General features: G+C 48.8%; 1 protein-coding gene across 1 annotated transcript in view; it reads left to right on the top strand.

Annotated features, from left to right (window-relative positions):
- LOC128698102 (galanin receptor 2b-like) overlaps positions 1 to 17,554 on the top strand; it is a 774,594-nt gene that overhangs the window by 43,272 nt on the left and 713,768 nt on the right. The gene's annotated exons all lie outside the window — the stretch shown is intronic.

Below are 17,554 nucleotides of genomic sequence, written 5' to 3'. Positions count from 1 at the left end.
AACACGGCAGGTAAGGCCAAAAAATCTCAACAAGGGCTATACAATACAACTATGCTGCCAGGGTCAGGGCTATACAATACAACTATGCTGCCAGGGTCAGGGCTATACAATACAACTATGCTGCCAGGGTCAGGGCTATACAATACAACTATGCTGCTAGGGTCAGGGCTATACAATACAACTATGCTGCTAGGGTCAGGGCTATACAATACAACTATACTGCCAGGGTCAGGGCTATACAATACAACTATACTGCCAGGGTCAGGGCTATACAATACAACTATGCTGCCAGGGTCAGGGCTATACATTACAACTATGCTGCCAGGGTCAGGGCTATACATTACAACTATGCTGCCAGGGTCAGGGCTATACAATACAACTATGCTGCCAGGGTCAGGGCTATACAATACAACTATGCTGCCAGGGTCAGGGCTATACATTACAACTATACTGCCAGGGTCAGGGCTATACAATACAACTATGCTGCTAGGGTCAGGGCTATACAATACAACTATACTGCCAGGGTCAGGGCTATACAATACAACTATGCTGCCAGGGTCAGGGCTATACATTACAACTATGCTGCCAGGGTCAGGGCTATACAATACAACTATGCTGCCAGGGTCAGGGCTATACAATACAACTATGCTGCCAGGGTCAGGGCTATACAATACAACTATGCTGCCAGGGTCAGGGCTATACAATACAACTATGCTGCCAGGGTCAGGGCTATACATTACAACTATGCTGCCAGGGTCAGGGCTATACATTACAACTATGCTGCCAGGGTCAGGGCTATACAATACAACTATGCTGCCAGGGTCAGGGCTATACATTACAACTATGCTGCCAGGGTCAGGGCTATACATTACAAACTATGCTGCCAGGGTCAGGGCTATACAATACAACTATGCTGCCAGGGTCAGGGCTATACATTACAACTATGCTGCCAGGGTCAGGGCTATACAATACAACTATGCTGCCAGGGTCAGGGCTATACAATACAACTATGCTGCCAGGGTCAGGGCTATACAATACAACTATGCTGCTAGGGTCAGGGCTATACATTACAACTATGCTGCCAGGGTCAGGGCTATACAATACAACTATGCTGCCAGGGTCAGGGCTGTACATTACAACTATGCTGCCAGGGTCAGGGCTATACATTACAACTATGCTGCCAGGGTCAGGGCTATACAATACAACTATGCTGCTAGGGTCAGGGCTATACATTACAACTATGCTGCCAGGGTCAGGGCTATACATTACAACTATGCTGCCAGGGTCAGGGTTATACATTACAACTATGCTGCCAGGGTCAGGGCTATACATTACAACTATGCTGCCAGGGTCAGGGTTATACATTACAACTATGCTGCCAGGGTCAGGGCTATACATTACAACTATGCTGCCAGGGTCAGGGCTACACATTACAATTATGCTGTCAGGGTCAGGGCTATGAATTACAACTATACTGCCAGGGTCAGGGCTATACATTACAATACTGCCAGGGTCAGGGCTATACATTACAACTATGGCTGTCAGGACTACCAGGCCTTTTAAGGCCTGGTAATCTTGACAGCCAGACATTATTAATATACTGCTTCTATTAATAAACACTCGGCTGTTTTTTTTTCTCGGCTTTTAGGATTTAATTTATATATTTTCATGTTTAATGTGGTTGTACTTAGATATTGTATAGAGGAAACAAACCGAGATGAGAGATTTTGGCGAGAGAAAGAGAGAGAGAGAGAGAGAGAGAGAGAGAGAGAGGCTGGGGTGATGGGAAGAGGAAAGCGTCACAGCACGCTGGATAGGATTTCGACTTGATCCTTATTGCCCTGAAGAAAGCTTACGGTAAGAAAGAGGAGGAAAGGCCTGTAAAAGGAGAATGGTAGGAAGGGGAGGGGGGCAAATAAGGGCAAAAAAGGAAATGAAGGTAATTAGTGATAACTATTTAATAAATATAGAAAATAAGAGAAGGAAAAGTTTGAAAGAAACTGGGAATTCGGTATGAATGGTGGTGAGAGGGAGGAAGTAGACAACTGATTGTGTTAGATAAGTGGACCAGAAATGTTTACATACTGTCTTTAAATATAACAATATTGAACATGATAAAAACCTTTGCATCAGCCGTTGGTGGTGGTGGAGGAAGTGCAACACTTGGATGATTATTATTATAATCAAAAAGAAGCGCTAAGCCACAAGGGCTATACAGCGCTGGTCACTTGGATGAAAAAAGGAAAAGATAAGATCCTGAAAAATATTAGTTCAACATGCAATATGGTGTGTAAAAAGATGCACAAACCTGTTTTACATGGCCAAAGAAATCGTAGACTCTGGGATGTCGGCGGTATGTATTTGAGATCTTGCACGATTTAAAGTTTGCCGAAGGCAAACGTTGGGGTCGACACATTGTCGATGCTGCCTCTGAAGAAAGTTTTCTGAATAACATTCTTTCTACTTAGTATACAGTGCAGCTGGTAGTACATTACATTGTGTACATGTGTCAGGCAAACTAGGAACTATACACAAATCACTCGCGCAGTTCATAACATCGTGGAAGCTAAAACCTGAAGCCATCGAAAACTGGTCAGCTTCCATGGCCTCCATCAGTCCAATACTTAGCTCTGGAAGAAATAGTTGCAGATAAGCTACTGAAAATAATCTCAGGAAGACGTAGAAATTAACGGACTTGTCTTATGAGTTGCACTCTGCTTGTATAAGGGTGTTTCACTCGTAGTAGGCCCCGAGTTGGCACTCCTGTAGTTACAACTGTCTTATATACATGTCTGCAGTAAACGGTAACTCGGGGCCTCCTACGAGTGAAACACCTTGTGTAAGAGTGACACTGTTAAGTAATTAAAAATAACAAAATGTTTTTATTGTTTATGTAATAAATTGAGCCTGGTCCATGGCCGGGCTCCCAGAGTAGTAACTCTCCGGAAACTCGTCAAAGATATAAGCTAATTATATAATTATCCTCCTGGGTGAGGGTAACTTGCTCTGATCAATTAGACTGTCAGTGTTGGCACGCAATATAATGGTTTAGATATTTATACAGAAACAAAGAACTTATAACACTCGTCTGCAAGTGTGAGTATTGTAGACACTGTTCCTCTCAAACTCAATGTTTGTGAGAGTTGTAAAATGAATTGGTAAATGTTCTGAGACCTTTATAGTGTTTTTCTATACTACCCCTCCCCCCTTCGCACCCCATCACCCCTACCCTTCACTTCCCCTCACACCCTTTCCCCTCACACCCTTACCCCTCACACCCTTACCCCTCACACCCTTACCCCTCACACCCTTACCCCTCACACCCTTACCCCTCACTCCTTCCTCCCCCACACTCCTTCCCCTCACTCCTTCCCCTCACTCCTTCCCCTCACTCCTTCCCCTCACACCCCTACCCCTGAAATCTTCATCAGTTTGAAAAAAAAAAAAAAAAAAACTTCTTATAAGGTAATAGTGCATATATCAGAGATGAATGTTGCCCGAAAAAGTGTGTGTGTATATATATATATATATATATATATATATATATATATATATATATATATATATATATAACACACACACACACACACAAATGTATATATATTTTAGCCAAAAAATGCGACGTGTTGATTTTCTCGTACTCCCCAATTATTAATTGAAGTGTTTTACTAGCGTAGGTTACTCAGCGCAACGCTAATACTGTCAAAGAGGCTAGTTACTTTCCATCCCCCCCCCCCCAAAAAAAAAAATGCAAGACACGATACCCCTCCCAAATTTATTATACAATAAAGAGTATGAAAATACATTAAATGTATTCAGATTTTCATTATATACACCATTATGTATGATGATATAGTTGGCGAGACAGTGGAAGCTCGGGCGAGACGGGAAATTTCTCATAAATTTTGCGTATTGGAATTTCACTAGCGCTGCAGACGCACTTCCAATTGTCCCACGAACTTTATTTACCTATCAAAATTAGATTCAAACCTTTATCTTTTCACCGAAAAAGAAATCCAGGAACATTCTGAAGAAATAAGAGAACCGTGGGAGGAAGAAACACTGGGGGCACAGCAAACTCTGGAAGCGTGTTTACATCCGGCTCGCTGGACCAATGAGACCCCAATTGAATTAAGTTGCTTTGGCTTATTTGGGTTATCCTAGGTAATTTACGTATGTTAATATGTATGATAATTTGTGTAATTATTTATGCACTTGTATCTGAAAGTTGGTGCTCTTGGGAGCAATCCCATTGGTCAAGCCACTGGGAATTATTATTATAATCAAGGGGAAGCGCTAAACCCGGAGGATTATACAGCACCTGGGGGGATGTGGAAGGCATTCAGGCTTAATTCGGGGAACTGGAGCACAGATCCAATTTCCTAAATCAAGAGCCCCTCACCAACATCAAGGAACCTTCCTTGAGGGGAAGCCACTGGGAAGCCAGCACAATATCCTATCCTCGTGCGACGCCATTTTTCACATGCGCTTAGTACAAATTTCTTGTACTGCGCAGTGAATTTGAATATTTCGGTCAGCATGTTATTGAGGTGACAAGTGGAAAACACAGCCACACAGTGCAAGGGACAGGCTTTCCATGTGAGAGATGTAATTTCATCCTATTTTGTACAAATGATGTGTCATATAAAAATAAATGGTTCGGAGTGGAACGTTAGCGAGAGAGAGAGAGAGAGAGAGAGAGAGAGAGAGCATGAATGTACCAGCACTTGTCACAAAGTAGCGAGCAATCTCTTCATCCATAAATAAAACTAAAAAAATTTGAATTGTCTAAAACAGTGGTTCCCATTTTCTTTCTCTCTCTCTCTCTCTCTCTCTCTCTCTCTCTCTCTCTCTCTCTCTCTCTCTCTCTCTCTCTCTCTCTCTCTCTTTCTCTCTCTCTGGGTCTCACTTTCGTAATAAAACTTTGCTTGCGCCACACCGAGTTTTTCATTAATATATACGTTAAAAAAACCCCTAATAGTGTTATTCATAACATAGAACACAACTACTTTATAATATACACAAACTCAGTGAGAGATGTGAGCTTGTTTTTGTCGACTAATCTCATTTATATCAGGTCTAATTCGAGAGAGACTCGTCTCATCAACACAAAGAAACCTTTCTCTATTCTGGTCTTGATATTTGTCGTGGGGAAATGTAGAAGAATAGATAATGCATCAGAATAGATAATGCATCAGAATAGATAATGCATCAGAATAGATAATGCATCAGAATAGATAATGCATCAGAATAGATAATGCATCCGAATAGATAATGCATCAGAATAGATAATGCATCAGAATAGATAATGTATCAGAATAGATAATGCATCAGAATAGATAATGCATCAGAATAGATAATGCATCAGAATAGATAATGCATCAGAATAGATAATGCATCAGAATAGATAATGCATCAGAATAGATAATGCATCAGAATAGACAATGCGTCATACGACTAAAACCCGCATCAGGAAACACTTGTTTCCTGATGCGGGTTTTAGTCGTATGATGACTCCTTTAGAGCTTTTGGTCATCTGACCGAGGCCTTCCACTGGCTTACCGGTGAAGAGATGTGTAGATGCAACGTGGAGTCGCATTATCCTCAGAATCACTTGATGCTCTTCCCCTCATGGAAGGTTCCTTGATGTTGGTGAGGGGCTCTTGATTTAGGGAATTGAATCTGTGCTCCAGTTCCCCGAATTAAGCCTGAATGCCTTCCACATCCCCCCCTGGGCGCTGTATAATCCTACGGGTTTAGCGCTTCCCCCTTGATTATAATAATAATAATAATAACTTGATGCTCTTTCTCTCTCTGGAAAAATATTTATCCATGATCTGCAAATAAAAAATATTTTAATCGTAATAATAAACTAATTGCAAAGTAAATGTCACATAACGAACTGTAAAACTGAAGTAATACAACTGAAACATACACTTCAGGGCAACCCGTTAAGCTGTAGTTACACTCGCTCATGAAATGTAGGAAATGTAATGAGATAATCGACTATGTTAGCGGTGCGCTAATGCAAAAAAAAAACAAGAGGCGCTTCCTCAACACTGCACTTAACACAGAGATGACATGAAATCTGGAAACATTGACGGGTTTCTATACGTGTATGTTTAAATGTTTCTTTGATTATCCTTGAATCTTCCGGTCACACCTCAAGTCCTCAGAAATAAAAGCAGGAAAGTCTGGAGGAAGGTGAATATCATAGTTTTTCAAATCAATTTACTGTCTATTAACCTGTATCTATGCATCTTCTCTGGTGTTGAGCTCTGTCTTGTGAATTTAATACTACTACTACTGCTGCTGCTGCTGCTGCTACTGCTACTACTACTACTACTGCTGCTGCTGCTGTATGCTACTGCGAGCTGGCTTGCAACGCTGCTGCTGCTGCTGCTGCTGCTGCTGCTGCTGCTGCACACTGCTGCTGCTGCTGCGCTGCTGCTGCTGCTACTGGCAACAACGCACTGCGGCAGCAGCTGCTGCTGCGCGGCTGCTGCTGCGGCGCTGCTGCTGCTGCTGCTGGTGCTGCTGCGGCAACGCTGCTGGCAGGCGCACGCGCGGCAAGCAACTGCACGCGGCAAGCAGCCGGCACGCTGCTGCTGGCGGCGGCAGCAGCTGGCGGCACGCAGCAGCAGCGGCGCAGCAGCGGCGGCAGCTGCAGCTGCTGCTGCTGCTGCGGCAGCGGCGGCAACGCTGCTGCAGCGGCAGGCGGCAGCGCTGCTGCTGCTGCTGCTGCTGCTGCGCGGCAGCGCTGCTGCGGCAGCTTGCTGCAGCGGCGGCAGCAGCAGGCGGCGGCGCGGCGGCAAGCAGCGGCGCTGCTGCTGCTGCTGCTGCTGCGGCGGCGCTGCTGCTGCTGCTGCCCAGGCGGCGCTGCTGCTGCTGCTGCGGCAACGCTGCTGGCGGCGGCAGCGCGCTGCTGCTGCTGCGGCGGCAAGCCGCTGCGCAGGCAGGCGCGGCGCTGCTGCTGCTGCGGCGGCAGGCAGCTGCTGCTGCTGCTGCTGCAGGCAGGCGGCGCGGCGGCAGCAGGCGGCGGCGCAGCTGCTGCTGGCTGCTGCTGCTGCTGCTGCTGCTGCTGGCGGCGCTGCTGCGGCGGCGGCAGGCGGCGGCGCGCTGCTGCTGCCGCGGCAGCTGCTGCTGCCAGGCGGCAGCTGCTGCTTGCACTGCTGCTGCTGCAAGGCGGCTGCTGCTGGCGCAGCGGCGGCAGCTGCTGCAGCGGCAGGCGGCAACGCTAGCAAGCTGCGCGCAGCAGGCGGCGGCTTGGTGCTGCGGCAACGCTGCTGCGCTACGCAAGCAGCGGCAGCACGCTGCTGCTGCAGCGGCGGCGGCAGCTGCAGCGCGGCAGGCAGCTTGCTGCGCGGCAGGCGGCAGCAGCAGCGGCGGCACGGCAGCGGCGGCGCTGCTGCTGCGGCTGCTGCTGCTGCTGGCAGCGGCAGCAGCAGCGGCTGCTTGGCGGCAACGCGGCTTGGCGCAGCGGCAGCGGCAGCAGGCAGGCTGCTGCTGCTGCTGCGGCGCTGCAGCCGGCGCAGCGGCGCGGCAGCGCAGCGCGCTGCTGCTGCTGCTGCTGCAGCGGAACGGCAGCTGCTGCTGCGCGTGCGGCGGCAGCAACGCTGCTGCTGCAGCGGCGGCAAGCAGCGCTACGGCAGGCGGCAGCTGCTGGCTGCAGCGGCGCGCTGCTGCTGCGCGCAGCTGCTGCAGGCGCGCGCAGGCGGCGCTGCAGCGGCGGCAAGCGCTGCGGCGCGGCGCTGGTGCAGCAAGCGCTGCTGCTGCGGCGTGCTGCAGCGGCGCTGCGGCGCGCGCTGCGGCGGCGGCGCGCTTGGCCGCTGCTGCTGCTTGGCGCTGCTGCTGCGCAACGCTGCTGCTGCTGCTGCTTGTGCTGGCGGCGCAGCAGCAGCGGCAGCGCTGCAGCAGCGGCGCAGGCAGCGCTGCTGCTGCTCGCGCTGCAGCACGGCAGCACCAGGCGCAACTGCTGCTGCAACGCAGGGCTGTTTGCTAGCAGCAACGCTGCTGCTGGCAGCTGCTGCTTGCGGCAACGCAGCAACAGCTGCAGCGGCTGCTGCAGCAGCGCTGCTGGCAGCTGCTGCGGCGGCTGCTGCTGGCTGCGCGCAACGCTGCTGCAACGCTGCTGCTGCAGCAGCGCTGCAGCAGCGGCAGCTGCTGCGGCAACGCAGCAAGCAGGCGGCGCGGCGCGCGCGGCAGCAGGCGCGCATGCTGCAGCTGCTGCGCTGCAATGCTGCGGCAGGCGGCGGCGCGCAGCGGCAGCGGCGCTGCTGCGCTGCTGGCGGCAACGCGCTGCTGCTGGCGCTGGCTGCTGCTGCAGCGCGCGCTGCAGCAGCGCAGCAGCTGGCTGCCAGCGGCGGCTGCGCGCGGCTGCTGCTGCTGCAGCACGGCTGCTGCTGGCGCGCAGCGCAGCAGCGCGGCGGCTGCGCAGCGCGCAGCTGCTGCAACAAGCAGCGGCGGCACGCGCGCAACGCTGCTGCTGGCGGCGCTGCGCTGCGGCAGCGGCGCTGCTGCGGCGGCAGCGCGCAGCGGCAACGGCTGCTGCAGCACGGCGCTTGCTGCTGGCACTACTACTATAATAAAAAAGCGCTAAGCCCACTAGTGTCCTACAGTACTATTATTAAAAATCATAATATCTGCTTTATTAGTGTATCTCGAGATAGAAAAATCTACTCAGGAAAGAGAAATATTAAGATATATTTTACAGCTGTACCCCTGCTATGGATTCCACAGCCAGACTCAGTGAGAGACGTATTATACTGGTGGTATTAATAATGTTTAGACAATAATGTTTTTCCACAAGGGTGAATCTGAGTATTTAATAAACCCTCAGAATATGTTCAGAAAAGTTAAACGTTAAACGTAAATACTTTACTTAAAATGGTTTATAACGTTGAGGTGGTTCAGAGCTACCCATAATATTAATGTACAACAGCTAAAGAATTAAATAGTGCCTATTAGTGAAAACAGTGTTCTCCCTCATTTCTCAAGCACTTAGAACTGTGTATTTACAGTGAATAAATAATTTGTACACTTGGGGAAACATACAAAGATGTATGCAATATAAGATCACAGGATCCAAATAACCATGACATCCTTAACAGCTTATCCAAGAGAGATACAACGTTGTGAAGCAGTAGTCAACATCTTGATAAAAGCAGAGATGGAACATGTTTTGTGTGACCGTCATACTAAGGTGGACACAGGTCCTTAAACCTGTGTCCCAGTTAGTGCTAGGCAGTGTAATTCCCATATTCCCCGAGTTGAAAAGTTCGCCATTGTGGTCCCGCATAAAGTCTTGGTGACTCGGCAGGACTGTGACTGCACAGATAACCAACAGCGAAGAATTAGAGCCAAGCTCTGTCAGAAAGGAATCATGACAGTATCCTGCAATCATCCACAAGATATGCATATGGATCCTACGTAAGATCCTTGAGATAAAACCCACTAGAACACCACATTCTGACTCGCAACCAAAGATGTGTAAGGATGTACTACACCATAGAAGAACTCTGAGGTAAGGGGAAGGTGAGAATCATCCAACCACTTGAATCAGTGTTAATATACAACAGAGTGGCAGTCCTCCTCTCTAGGCAATTTCTGTAAATTTGAAAAATTAGAGAGTGAATTATCAGAAACAGTTAACTCGCATATAAAAGAATAGTTTAATGAATGACACAAAGATGTGATGAAAGTGGGGAGGTCATGCCTCCTACTGGGCTCAACCAATAGGAAAAACCGTGGAAGTCTAAAATAGCAGATTTTATATGAAACTGGCTAGTTGTCCACGCCTTCAACAAAATAACCTCTTCAAGGGGGGCTCCTTGGCGTGGTGAAGAGGCTCTTGGTCTGAGGAATTAGCCCTGTCGGTCTTCTTCCTCAGACCGAACCTAATTACCCCCCATTCTCCCCTCCCCTATCCCATCCTCCCCATCCTCTCCTTTTTCCATTCCTCCTCCTCCTCCCCACCCCTCCCTTTTGCCCTTCCTCTTTTTGGCCTTTGGGATTTCTCCCACAGGCACGCTAGTTCCTAGGTAGGGGAAAGGACACCGGGGTCCATCCCATTCTGTTGAGGTTCTTGGCGGTGGCATAGTTTGCCGTGGAATCTGGATTGCCTGGGGATGTCCCGATCCCTCTCTGGTATCCCAGAGTAGCTTTGGGTGTCTTTCGGGCGACGGGTGTATCTCTGGAAGCCACCTTTCGGATTCCGGGGGTGGTGGCCGAAGGAGGTATGCTTTGTGGCGGATATCCGGCCGCCCTCTCTTTTGTCCACCGAGGTAGCTCGGCAGATGTGAGGTTGCTATCCCGGATTGCTGGTTTACTGGCATGGAGGGTAGGGTATGGCACGGGTTCCATGCTGCATCTGCGCTACTAGCGGTGTTGAGGTCCTCTTGGGCGCTGAGGGAGATTTCCGGCCCTTTCATTCCTCCTGGGAACTATTCCTCCCCGCTTCCCCCTTTTTTTATTCTTTTTTTTATTTTTATTTTCTTTTCTTTCTTTTTTTTTCTTAAAAACAAAAAGCAAAGGAGTAACCTAACCATGGCAGCCCTAGTCCATGAACCCACTACCCCCGGGCCCCTTCTTGATACCGCACCCCATTCTGACCCTGCCTTGTGTTTAGACCACTCTTCGGACACTCCTGATGCCCCTGTACCTCTTGCTGGTGCTGTTTCCTCACCCGCTTCAGGTACCGGGGCTTCGACTGACTCCTTCGATTTGTCTGAACTCCGCTCTCTTTTGACTATGCTTCCGGCTTCTCCCTCTACGGTACGGCAATTTTCGAATCGCCCGCCCGTTTCACGCTGGACCAACTCCGGTCCTACTCCTAAACTCCAACGTCAATCTCCTGATGATGCTCCTTCGTTACCTTCCCATTCTACTCGGAAAAGACCGACACGTCAAGCACTCCCTCTCCACGCTCAGTTTCGGACCACAATGGACTAAATTCTTTACTTTAAGACCGACTTCTTCTTCTGCCTACCTTTCTGACCATAGTATTGGCAAAGCGCTCCTGCGTCATGTTGCTAGAGATATTTCATTTCATGCTCTCAAGAGCGGTATGCGCATCGTCACTGTCCAGAATGCTGCCCAAGCTCATGATCTTTCTCTCCTTTCGAATATCGATACTACTCCTGTCACTATTGAAAAACATCTTTCTCTCAATTCTTGTAGTGGTACTGTCATTCTGCCCCATACCATAGTCCAACAGAATTTCCAGTCATGTGGCAATGACATTTTTGAACAGCTGGAACTCCAGGATCTCCCACTCCTCAAAGTAGACACTTATGTCCTTCCTGCCCGGGGGTGGAGACGTTACCCTTGCAATGTGGCTCGTTTAACTTTTGACAGCCGAGAACTCCCGTCCTCTGTATATGTCGCGGAACATCGGTTACAAGTTCGAAAGGTGATACCTACACCGCAACAATGTAGAAATTGCTGGCGTTTTGGTCACCCAGCGAAATATTGCAGATCTATGGCCGAATGCCCAGTCTGTGGTGCCGACTACCATTCTAATACATCTTGCAGTGAACCTCCATCTTGCCTTAATTGTAATGAAGCTCACCCTTCGTACTCCCGCCGTTGCCAGGTCTACTTAAATGAACGTGAAATCCGTTGCCTCAAAGAGGCAGAAGGTCTCCCTTATGCTATGGCAGTTACTCATCTCCGCCTCCAAGGGAGACTACCCCGTGTTTCTTATTCTCGTGTTTCCAAACATCCCCCCACTTCTGGGGTCCCATCTTCTGCAGCCTCCTCTGTTGTTACCCCTCCCATAGCCACCATGGCATCTAATCCTTTTGCTGTCCTTGGCTCTGACGTCCCGACTACAACTCAGTCTGTTCTCACATCTTCGCGTTCTTCCTCACAAGCCCCAGTATCGACAAAACCTCGTACGACACCTAATACCAATCGCCCCTCTACTCAGAAGTCCAAAAAATCAGAGATCCATGTGACACCGCACATGGATCTCTGACCAAAAGTGGCAAAACTAAACCTTTCAAATACCTTTGGTGTCTTTTCCTTCCATCCCTTCATTCTTCTCGCGTTTTTTTAGCTCGTCCATTTCATCTAGCCTCTCCTCTCCTTCCATTTACTTAAACCATTTCCTGCCCGTCCTCCTCCTTCCCCCAAGTTTTCTCGTCTTTTTCATCTAGATTCTACAATTTTCTCTCGTTTATAGTAAACGTTTTTGCTAAACTTCCTAACAATGTGCACTTCTCTCAGAAATAACCATCTTGTACACTAAACACCTTATGGGAAATAATTTAGAAGCAGTAAAGACCACCTTGGGAAATTAGAGAATTTGGGGGCACTAAAAACCATCTTGGGGAAGCAAAGACAATCTAGGTACTTGCTTGTAACCTTTCGCCCAGGCTCACCGTCACCCTGGTCGTTTTCACCGTCATCGTCACCCTGAGTTGGTAATGTGCTGAGAGAGATATCAATGACTTGAATATAACATTGTATACAGTGTTCTGTCCTGCGTTACCTTCCTCTCCTCCTTCAATCTCTCTGATACATATTTTACTTTCATAAAGACGTGTGTGTAATTAAATACTTTCTGGAATTTGCATTCTTGATTTGTAAAAATGCAGAAATCACTGCTGGAAGGAGAGGAGCGAGAGGAGTTGTTTATTTAGCAATACTGGATACATTCATATTGTGCTGCTGGTTATATATTTTGAACGAAAGCCTTTTTCCCTGCCATTCGTAAATATTGAAACATCACCTTTTAATTGTGTAACATGCAGTATAAACGTGGCTAACTGCCAAGGTCTTAAGTGCAGACCTTGTTATTGCACTGCAACATCTACGTGGGATTTCTACAAATGAAAAAAGTCTTAATACACAGATAACCAGCTCGTAGGAGACTGAAACTTGTGACGAAGTTTCGGTACAACTTGGTCCATTGACAAGTGTCAGAGAAGAGCGAAGGGAAGGGAACCAGAATATATACGAGAGAGAGAGAGAGAGAGAGAGAAAGAGGGGGGGGGGCGACAGGAGTTAAGTCGTACAAAAATACTGTATACACACAATTGTGAGAACGTGACTACACACATCGGTTATTTACGTTAATTTTTAGATGCACAAGATTGCTAATATTTATAATGCTTTTGGTGGTTGATTGGTAACTCTCCTAGCAAATATTTTGTGTACTCAGCATGAGAGTATGCTAAGTCCACAGACTGGGAGGTTAGTCTACCAAACTCTGCTTCACGAGTCCCAGACATCAGTTCACAGAATTGACGGGCTTTTCTCTGATTGGCTGGATGAACCTAGCAGTTAGCACAACAGTGGGGATCCTCTTGCCACACTGTTAACTGCTGGTTCGCTGGTCGGGAGGGCATGCCTATATGGGCGTCACATCGAATAAATTTTAAGGTACGCTAAACATGCCACCCACTTTAACAGAATCAAGAAAACCTGCAACACTGAGCACCGGTCTCTTGTGTTCTCTGTACCTTAGTTATGATCCTGTAAAAAGCTTTGAAGTTATTCAAATTACTGTAATTATTATAGGGAAAATGTGACTGCCTTTAAGTAACCTCGAAGCGTTATCAAGCACCATGGAAGTGGGGAACATTAGAAACTGTTACTGTTGATATCAACTGAGTATAAACTCTTCGCTGTGCTTCCCTTCTACAATCCCGGATGAAGATGGTAGGAAAAGTAAATTATGGAAGATCTCCCTGATACTGAAGCAATCATCTTCCAGGAAATCAGGGTTGAAAATTCGAAAGATATTCTACAGAATACCTCTTCTAGTGGAGTGGCAAAACCAGAAATGACTTGAGATCGTTCTAGCTGTTGGATTTACGGACACGAAATTGTGGGGAGTTGCTTTTAGTGTTTAAAGACTACAAGGAAAGGAAGTATTGTTGTTTTCCTCTTGTAGGGTGAAGTGAATGGAAGGCGCAATAGCATCGATATCCTCTCTGAGCTGGAAGAAATTACGTGTGTTGGGAGCGATAATGAGAATGTCATCGACATATCTCGTCCTAGGCTCGAAGGATCGGCAGCTTCCATTTTCTGGAAGACGATTGCCTCAAAATCACTGAGATCTTCCGCAGTTTTTACCCTCCTGTCACTTTCAAACGGGATTGAAGAAGAAAAGTACCGAGAATAATACTCAATTTAAATTACAATTTATTTAATCTTCCTCGATACTTCAGAACTTGAAACCAGTTATAGTCGACTCCACTATATTACTATGTCTAAGACGGCTTAGGCTAGCTCTGAGGAAAACAAAGGCGTCTATACTATCTCTTGTAAATGTAATAGGAAAACGTAGATTAGAATGCTATTTATATGTCAGCCATTAGAACGCGGATATACTTGCAGCACAAGTAACATCAACGAGACGTGTGTTTTACGTGATCAGACAACTTTACACCCACCGAGGTTGTTAGGGAGATGGAGGGGGGGGGAGGGAGGATGGATCAAGAGAAAATGCCTTGAGTTCCCCCCCCCCCAATACTACAGATTCCACCAACCCTCCAGGGAGGTTCCTTGACGCTGGTGAGGGGCTCTTGATCTAGGGAATTGGATCTGTGCTCCAGTTCACTGAATTGAGCCTGAATGTCTTCAATTCCCCTCCATAGGAGGTGTATAATCCCTACGGGTATAGAGCTCTCCATATTAATAAGACTCCACTCAGGGGAGTTCCAGTTTCCACTTGTTCCTCAACACACACCATTCTCCCCACCCTCAACACACACACACACACACACACACACACACACACACACACACACACACACACACACACCATCCTCCCCACCCTCACACACACACACACACACACACACACCATCCTCCCCACCCTCACACACGCACACACCATCCTCCCCACCCTCACACACACACACACACACACCATCCACCTCACACACACACACACACACACACCATCCTCCTCACACACACACACACACACACCATCCACCTCACACACACACACACACACACACACACACACACACACACACACCATCCTCCCCACCCTCACACACACACACACACACACACACACACACACATACACACACACACACACACACACACCATCGATCCTCCCCACCCTCACACACACACATACACACACACACACACACACATACACACACACACACACACACACACACACACCATCCTCCCCCCGTCAAGCACACACACACGCCATCCTCCCCACCCTCAACACACACACACACACACACACACACACACACCCACACACACACACACACACACCAGCCCCCCCACCCTCTCACACACACACACACACACACCATCGATCCTCCCCACCCTCACACACACACACACCATCCTCCCCACCCTCTCACACACACACACACACCATCGATCCTCCCCACCCTCACACACACACCATCCTCCCCACCCTCAACACACACACACACACACACCATCCTCCCCACCCTCAACATCCACACACACCATCCTCCCCACCCTCACACACACACACACACACACACACACACACACACCATCCTCCCCACCCTCACACACACACACACACCATCCTCCCCACCCTCACACACACACACACCATCCTCCCCACCCTCACACACACACCATCCTCCCCAAGCTCAACACACACACACACACCATCCTACCCACCCTCAACACACACACACACACACCATCCTCCCAACCCTCAACACACATACACCATCCTCCCAACCCTCAACACACATACACCATCCTCTCCACCCTCACACACACACCATCCTCCCCACCCTCACACACACACCATCCTCCCCACCCTCACACACACACACATACACCATCCTCCCCACCCTCAACACACACACCATCCTCCCCACCCTCACACACACCATCCTCCCCACCCTCACACACACCATCCTCCCCACCCTCACACACACACACACACACACACACACACCATCCTCCCAACCCGCAACACACACACACCATCCTCCCCACCATCAACACACACTATCCTCCCCACCATCAACACACACTAACCTCCCCACCATCAACACACACTATCCTCCCCACCATCAACACACACTATCCTCCCCACCATAAACACACACTACCCTCGACACCATCAACACACACTATCCTCCCCACCCTCAATACACGACATCCTCCCCACCATCAACACACACCATCCTCCCCACCATCAACACACACCATCCTACCCACCATCAACACACTATCCTCCCCACCCTCAACACACTATCCTCCCCACCATCAACACACACTATCCTCCCCACCATCAACACACACTATCCTCCCCACCTTCAACACACACCATCCTCTCAACTATCAACACACACCATCCTCCCCACCATCAACACACACTATCCTCCCCACCATCAACACACACTATCCTCCCCACCATCAACACACACTATCCTCCCCACCATCAACACACACTAACCTCCCCACCATCAACACACACACCAACCTCCCCACCATCAACACACACACCATCCTCCCCACCATCAACACACACACCATCCTCCCCACCATCAACACACACACCATCCTCCCCACCATCAACACACACCATCCTCCCCACCATCAGCACACACCATCCTCCCCACCATCAGCACACACCATCCTCCCCACCATCAACACACACTATCCTCCCCACCCTCAATACACGACATCCAACCCATCATCAACACACATTATCCTCCCCATCATCAACACACACTATCCTCCCCATCATCAACACACACTATCCTCCCCACCATCAACACACACACTATCCTCCCCACCATCAACACACACACTATCCTCCCCACCATCAACACACACACTATCCTCCCCACCATCAACACACACACTCCTCCCCCACCATCAACACACACTATCCTCCCCACCATCAACACACACTATCCTCCCCACCATCAACACACACTATCCTCCCCACCATCAACACAAACTATCCTCCCCACCCTCAATACACGACATCCTCCCCACCATCAACACACACTATCCTCCCCACCCTCAATACACGGCATCCTCTCCACCATCAACACACACTATCCTCCCCACCATCAACACACACTATCCTCCCCATCAACGCACACCATCCTCCCCACAATCAACACACACTATCCTCCCCATGCTCAATACACGGCATCCTCCCCACCCTCAATACACGGCATCTTCCCCACCATCAACACACACTATCCTCCCCACCATCAACACACACTATCCTCCCCACCATCTACACACTATCCTCCCCACCATCAACCCACACTATCCTCCCCACCATCAACACACACTATCCTCCCCACCCTCAATACACGACATCCTCCCCACCATCAACACACACTATCCTCCCCACCCTCAATACACGACATCCTCCCCACCATCAACACACACTATCCTCCCCACCCTCAATACACGGCATCCTCCCCACCATCAACACACACTATCCTCCCCACCATCAACACACACCATCCTACCCACCATCAACACACATCATCCTCCCCACCATCAACACACACTATCCTCCCCACCCTCAATACACGACATCCTCCCCACCATC

Source organism: Cherax quadricarinatus, chromosome 58, assembly GCF_038502225.1.
Source record: "Cherax quadricarinatus isolate ZL_2023a chromosome 58, ASM3850222v1, whole genome shotgun sequence".
Taxonomy (NCBI): domain Eukaryota; kingdom Metazoa; phylum Arthropoda; class Malacostraca; order Decapoda; family Parastacidae; genus Cherax; species Cherax quadricarinatus.
This window is presented reverse-complemented; position numbering and strand designations above follow the sequence as displayed.